Raw genomic sequence first — 7,956 nt, 5'->3', positions numbered from 1 at the left:
CAGATCTCATGAGAACTCACTCACTGTCACAAGAACAGCATGAGGGAACTGCCCTCATGATTCAATTACCTCCACCTGGTCTCTCCCTTGACACATGGGGATTTATGGGGATTACTGGAATCACAATTCAAGATGAGATTTGAGTGGGGACACAAAGCCTGACCATATCACATAAATAATGTGGAATGGAAGTGTGAGGTTCAGCCTGTGCTCAATCCACCCCTGTGCCGTAGAATTGGTAAATGCCCTTTTAAACAATCTTCCAGCTGTCCCCTCAGGTGCTCAGGGTACTCATCTTGTCCTTGACTCCCCAGGATGCTTCCACTGGAGTACCCCATACTTTGAGCCATCATCCCTACAAGATAGGCTCTCTGGAAGCAAAATGTGTTTGCAGTTTTGATGCAAGGCCCTCTACAGAGCCAAAGGACCAATCTTATGTCTCCAGTACACTTACAGGTCAGAACTATTCCTGTCCTTTAACCCTGCTTCTGTAGTATGGGAAAGTGTGTGCAGGGGACCTCATAGCAGGCTGCTGTCTATCTTCATCTACACATCCTTCTCTCTGGCCTGCTAAGATAGAAGGAGCACAGATAATCTCATTAAAGCTGCACCTGTGATGGGACAGAACATCAAACTAGGAAGGAGACATGGGATTGTAACTGATTCTATCACTAACTAGCTCTGAGGCCTTGGGAAAACCACTTTGTTGTCTCAGCTTCTAAAATGGGAATCATGATAACAGCAGTTTATTATGGCAAATTGCTGTCCATTTCATTCATGCAGCAAGTATTTCAGAGACAGCCTGCCCTGTGGAATGAACTGGGTTCTGGTCTCATCTCTGTCACCAACTCTAACTCACTGGGTGACTCTGGGCAACTCACACAAGATGGAAACTCTAGGAGCAAAGATTTCAACTAAAAGAAAACTAAAACATTTTTAACAGAGCTACCTAATGATAAGCTGGGCTGTATCGGGAAATGGTATAAGCATATCTAATATTTATTCAGCAATCACTTTACTAAGCTATTATACTAAGTGCTTTACGTGCCTTGCTTCATTTAATCTTCACAGTAATCCTACTTGTTAGATACTTTTACAGATGAGGAAACAAGCTCAAAGAGGTTAAGTAGCAAGGCTAAGGTCTGACCCCAAGATCCATGAAACCAGGCTGAGTGCACGTAACCACTCTGCTGCTTTACCAATGGAAATGCTCAGAAGAAGCTGGAAGACCATTGGCAGGCAGTGGATCATAGCAATCAGATTAGGCTAGATGACTGCTCAGCCCTGAGGTTCTAGGACTCTTGCTCCTTCCAGGCTCAGTTTCCTGGAAAATAAGAGTTAAATGTGATTGCTAGTGGGGGCTCCTCACCATTATAAAATCCTATGACTCATGTGCTAGGGACAGAGGGCAATAGAACAGTAATGTCAGGTGTACTCTCTGATGTCCCAGAGTATAGTCGGGAGGGTAAGTCATATGCACACAACCCCCATGACCCAGTACTCTGTTGTATGGGAAGGGAAAGTCAGTGGGGTGGATGGAAAGTGTTGGAAGGAATGAGCATGGGAGCTTGGAATGGCAGGGTCTAAGTAGGTGCCAAGGAAAGGAAGCAGAAAGTGCATGTTTGAAAAGCCAGAGGTGTTTCCCTTTGAAAGCTTAGCTGCTACACAGAGCAGCTCTATCCATGCCTTGACAGCTCCCAGATCCAGCTGTCAGAGGGCACCTTTCACTCTCTCTAACCAGCTGAAGTGCCCTGGCTGTCCTGAACTCAACACCTCCACACTCTCAGCTCTCCTGCCTGAGCCCGGCATGGGAGGCAGAGCGAAAGGCCACCATCATTTTAGCTGCCCCCCCTCCCACTCCCAGAGAACCCACTGGGTTAAAGGCTGCTATACATGTTAAAATAGGGACCCCAACATGTGTGAGTATGTGTGTAGTAATTTTTTATTTTCCTAAAATCTTGAGACTATTTTAGGGGGTGGGGAAGAAGACAGATAAGTTAGTGACAGGGAAGTCCTTGATTAACTGTTTCTTTCCACACTTTAATTTCCTTTCCCATCAAAAATTCAAATAAAACTGGGGGGCCGTCACAGTTTGTCAGTGGTGGTGAGGGGATGGGAGACAGGATGGCTTGGAAACATAGGGGGATATAGGGACGTGATAGTAGCAACAAACTTGGATATTTCCCAAGCAGGGCCTTCAGAGCCACTGTCTGGGGAGGAGAGCTCTTTGGATAAAGCATTGTGTCTGTTGGAAAGTGGTCATATTTTCATGCTCAGTATAAATTTTCATTGGTGCTGTATTTCACCACACACAGGCAGCACAAGGAGAGGAAGAACATGTCCTTTTGGAAACTAGTTTGCAGATAAAGTGAATCAGCAAAAGACAAAGTAGAATCCAGAAAAATAAGAAAGAACAACTTCAGTTCAACATGGCAGATGTTTTCCAGCATCTCTTGCCTGCTAACGTTGTCCTAAATGTTGCAAGGCACAAGGTCTTGGAGGTAAAGATCTATCCAGGTAGACAAGACTCACACACAGGAAACCACAGGAATTTTTAAAAATCCCTGTAAAGGCTGGAAAGAATACTATCAAATGTCAGAATGTTTTCCCTACACACATATACTTGTTCTAGCAGTGAAGGATAGCTGCTAACCTTGATGCTCCAGGCTTGGTCGGAATGTCATACGATTGTAGAGTGAGGAAAGCTACATTTCAAACAGAAATCATTGGCTCAGTCTGGATTCTCCAGGAAGCAGAGCCTGAGGCAAAGGCTGATGTACTAACACATCAATAGAGTGTATAATTTTAGGGGCAACAATACGGAATGAGGCGAAAAAGGCAGGTAAGGAGGCAGAGTCAATAGGAAGATGTGTCTTCAAGCAGGACACTGCTAAGTGTCACTGGCTGCTCAATCCACAGGACCGCACCCTTGAGAAGCCCTATCACCCAGATCTCAGAACCACCAGGGGAGTGGGACAGGGATGGAGACAAGGCTTCTGCCTTCCACTGATCAGAGGTTTGCCATGTGTTGCATTAGGTCCACACTTCAAGGTTGCCCATGTGTTGGGGAAAGTACTGAGCGGGGTTCTACCACTGCTTCCTTAGGGAAATCATGGGGGAAGTCAGATGCAGTCAGCTGCGCCCATGTGAAATCGATCCACACGGTTTCCAGGCAGCTGGAAGAAGAGGCAGGTGAGGTGGAGAGGATCTGTAGTAAAGCAGAGAAGAGTCTACCACACCCATGATCCCTCTACTGCATAATAATTGCCTGACCAGCTTTCCTCTCTGAATCCCCAGGTCCTGGCGCTGCATGAGGCATACAGCAGGCCTGCATCTTATGTTTGCTAAATAAGTGAATGGAATACATTTTGTTGAATAAATGGTCACAGAGACTTGAAGCCTCTTAGTCATTCCTGACTTCTTCCTACCACCATCTCCCACCCCATACCTGAACAGTCACCAAGTCCTACTGCCTATGTCCCTAGCTCATGCTGACTCCTCTCCCAGCCTCCAAAGTCTGCCCTGTCTCACATGCTGCGACTCTGAAGTGTAACTCTGAAGTGTAGCCCCAAGCATCCCACTCCCAACACACAAGGAAACTCAACAGGTCACTACCACTACAGAGTGAAAGTGTCCAGCGTCCCCCATTGTGCATCCCACCTCTTGGTCTCACTCCCTCAGGGCTTCTCCCAGCTCCTGGAACATACCAGTTCTATATCAGTTCTGTTGTTGATGTTTGTTTGTTTTAATTTATGCCATTTTCTCCCACTGGAAAGTCTTCTCCTCTGACGTAGGAAATCTTATTCCTCTTTCAAAGGCAATTTCAAGTGCCACCAACTCTATGAAGCCCTTCCTGAGCTCTTCCTCCTCCCCAGGTTCTCCCCTTCCTCTGAAGACCTTCAGTGCCATTTTTTCCTCTTACCACACTGAACACTGCTCCCTGGTAATATGGCATTGTTCCCCTCCTCTACAAGGTCCTGAGTGGTTGAGGGCAGGCTTCTCTCTTACTGATATCCTCCCAAATGGTGCCTGCCCGTGGCCCTGACGTGGTGTGCAGTGGGCGCTTACCACACTGGGATGTGTAAGAAGAGTTCATGGGGGAAACCATGCCTCCCAATTCACTCTAGTGCTCCACCATTCCCAGAGGCCGCAGCTGGTGGGCCATCTGCTGTCACACAGTTGGCTGCCAGGACCCTGGGATGAGCACCTCCTGCTAACCATATCCCCTTTAAGGGTGACAGTCTGAGCCCAAACAAAACAATTTTCCCAGGCATGAGGATTGCAGAAACTGAAAGGCAGCTCCTGGCAGCCACCCCGGGGGAACACCAAATTTAGCTCAAAAGTTGAATATAAGTGTATTTTAAGTGTGTTAATCTCAAAAATAGCATCATTACATTAAAATAGTTTACAAAATTAAGAGAATTAAAGCACTCCCACCAATCCACCAAATTGCTTTCATTTTTGTTTGTTTCCCTCAAGTCTTTGCTCTTATAAATGCCTTTTTTTTTTTTTTGAGATAGGGGTCTTGCTATGTTGTCCAGGCTGCCCTGGGACTCCTGGGCTCAAGTGATCCTCCCACCTCAGCTTCCCAAATAACTGGGACTATAGATGTGCAATGGGATACCACACCAAGCATGAATGCCTAATTTTACACATCGTAATCATGCTACACATACAATTTTGTGTCTTGCCTTTTTACTTAAGAATAAATGATGAGCACTTAAGAGAAGTATAAGGCAGGTTTGAATCCCAGTCCTACTGCCTAGTCGCTGTGCAAGTTACTGAATCTAATTCTCAGTTTCCTTATCTGTAAAATGGGGTCAAATAACCTCGTAGGATTACTGTAAGGATGAAACAGCAATTCATAAAATCTCTTAGCACAATGCCCAGAAAACAGCAAGCACTTAATAATTGAAGGTGTATTTCATTATTAGTATTAAAATATGCAAGGGTTTTTAAATTGACTTTTCCCCAGTCAACTACACCCTACACAAGTTTTTATAATGGTTTCAAATGTGCAATTTTACCTCAAACCTTTGTGAATGTAAACCCCTCCAGGTTATATTTTATCACATTGAAAGACAAGTCCCAGGAAGGTATAAAATAACTTTCTACCCTTCCCTGAATCCCCCTGTTGACTGAAGAGCAGCTGCTGCTGGAGGGGATTTAGCCTTGGCCAGGCTGCAGAGCTCAGGGCAATGAACACTCCTGAAAGGATCCTGCATGGTTCTCACTTTCTCTGAGAAACCCTTTGTTAGCAAGTACATGCACGCAGTCCCATAAGGGCCTTGAATCCAGGTAATGGAAAATTCAGTCAAGTTGAAGGGAATGACGGGGCTTGAGTCTTGTTTCCAAGCCATGGCCTCCCCGGGGCTGTGCTACCCTTAGCTGAAGGTGGCGATAGATAAAGAAAAGCATTAGCCTCCATCCCCCAAATTATCTCCCCACCCGCTGGCTTGATGAGGTGCTTAGAAGTCTCACAGTTGTCATTCCTTTGGTTTAAGGCTTTGAAGGTACTGTATCTATAAACATCATATATATTGCCACCAATAGCTTGACTCAGTTCATTCATCCACACCTCTGTAATTCTGATAATGGGCCCCACAAGAGTACAAGAGCCTGCTTGTACTCTATCCAAGACCCTGTCCTAGTGCCTTGCTTAGTAACCCAGCTACTAGGATGAAGCTCCACTCTGCCCATGTCAGACTCCCTTCCCTGAGTCTGGAAGTCCAGCTCCAAATCCAGATCAGGGTCTGGAGCCTTACTGCCAGCTGAGACATGTCCCCAACAGTGCCTGCCTGCCTGTCTGGTGTCTTACACAACTTTCGTGGCCTAGCTTCCCTATGTGCTCCTCCACCCTCTGCATTCCCCACCTCTCTGTGTACTTGATGTTTTGCTGCTTTGACTTCCCTGATGCTAAGGCTATTCTGGGCCATGCCCTGCTGACTCTCTCCCAGTGCCTTTGGATACAGTCTTCTTCCAACAAGCCTGGACTGGACTCCCTTCTGTCCCCAAGCACCCCTGCCTCCCCTCTCCAGCCGTACCCCACGGAATAGGCCGAAGTGTGTTATCAGAATTGATACTAGTGGATTCTGACAGTCTTCCTGATCATGGAAAAAAAAAAAAAATAGGGCTTTTAGAACTTAACATATATTTTCTTGTTTTAATTCAGATCTTTTACATATGCTCCTTTTGCTTCCTTGAGTGAAAAGATTTCAGTCTTTTGAATTTTTTGTAGAAAGAGGTATGTGTGTTTTGCTATAGTTGGTGCCAAACTGTGCTGTTTTAGTTACTGCTTGAATTCTGTCTTTCAAAAATGTTGGACCAGAGTGAGATAAGGGAAAGCTGTATTCTGGAATTTTCTGGAAGGAATTTAGATTCACCCACCTGGGTTCTTCCCCTGCGCATCAGTGCCTGGCTTCTAAACTGTCACATCTCAGCTTCAATGTTATCTCCTCAGAAAGGACTTTCTGCTGCCCTATCTGAATACTAGAATCTCTCAGCCCACCTTTATTAACCCCTTGTTGCCTTCATGACACTTGTCACAATTTAAATTATTTTATTTAGCCCTGGGTGTGATGAATCACACCTGTAATCCTAGCACTTTGGGAGGCTGAGGCGAGCGTATCACTTGAGGCCTGGAGTTTGAGACCGGACTTGCCAACATGGCAAAACTCCATCTCTACTAAAAATGGTGGTGCATGCCTGTAATCCCAGCTACTTGGGAGGCTGAGGCACAAGAATCGCTTGAACCCAGGAGGTGGAGTTTGCAGTGAGCCAAGATCGCACCACTGCACTCCAGCCTGGGCAACACAGTGAGCCCTGTCTCACTCTCTCTCTCTCTCACACACACACACACACACACAAAATTATTTTATTTGTTTATTTGTGTTAGAGTGCCTTCCCCACCAGACTGTAAGATCCAAAAAGCAGGAACCATGTCTGGTTTCTAAAATTATACTCCTAAAGCCTAACAGAATGCCTAGCTGAAAATAGCTGGTCAGTAATTCTTTGTTGAGTGACAATATTTTCCACTTGAAACAACAATAAAAAACTATAGACCCTACCTATCTCTGATGACCATCAAGTGACCAATGAAAGGAAAAATCCCTAATCATATTCTACTTAAAAATCTAGGATTTAAAAAAATCTGTTTATTATCAAGGACCAACTGCAGGGGCTTCCAGAACTTCCTGAGGACTGGGACGTGGGCAGCTCCCTCTAGCCTCGCTGTTTTCCTGATTTCCACATCATGACAGCAATCCTTCAAGATGCCTGCAAGATGCCTACTGTCCTTGTTCTTTTGTTTTTCTCTCTGGTATCGCAATTTGCTATTAGGAAAAAATCTGAAACCCATTCATACTATGATTTTACATAGGAGTATTATTAGCATTTAACCACTTAAACACTTGAGCCATTGGAATGAAACATTCTGGTAGACATTCTGTTCTTATCTGGCACTGGAGGAAGCAATTTCAGGAAATGGGCCTAAAGGGGCCTGCAACTCGGAATGTGTTCACTCTATTACCAACCAGATTATGCTCTTTAGTGATGAAGCTTTAGAAGGGAGGCAGAAAGAAAGAAAATGAGAGTAGACATACATGAGGTTGAAATCTTACTATAAGTTCCTTAGTTTTGCAGTTCGGCATAAAATGAACTGTTAAATGTTAACGACTATGTTTATAAAATGTGAGATGGACGGATTTTATTTTCTAGGAGAAAGAAAATGGGTTCCAGGTGCTTTCTTTAGTTGGACTACTGCGGTATCTCTGGGTGGAGCACCTTATCCTCAGACAGAGGCCAGGTGCACTCCTAAGTCTCCATATTGGTGTCATAATATGCGTTCTATGATCTCTTTGCAAGACCTTTTTTAAAAAGCTTTCCTGCTCTGGTAAACAAGAGTGATTGGTAGTTAAGATTACACTTTTGTTTGTCTTTCCTAATCTTCTCTCGGAA

The sequence above is a fragment of the Rhinopithecus bieti genome, unplaced genomic scaffold (genome assembly GCF_001698545.2).
Source record: "Rhinopithecus bieti isolate Rb0 unplaced genomic scaffold, ASM169854v2 scaffold_1234, whole genome shotgun sequence".
Classification (NCBI taxonomy): domain Eukaryota; kingdom Metazoa; phylum Chordata; class Mammalia; order Primates; family Cercopithecidae; genus Rhinopithecus; species Rhinopithecus bieti.
Note: the sequence above shows the minus strand (reverse complement) of the source record.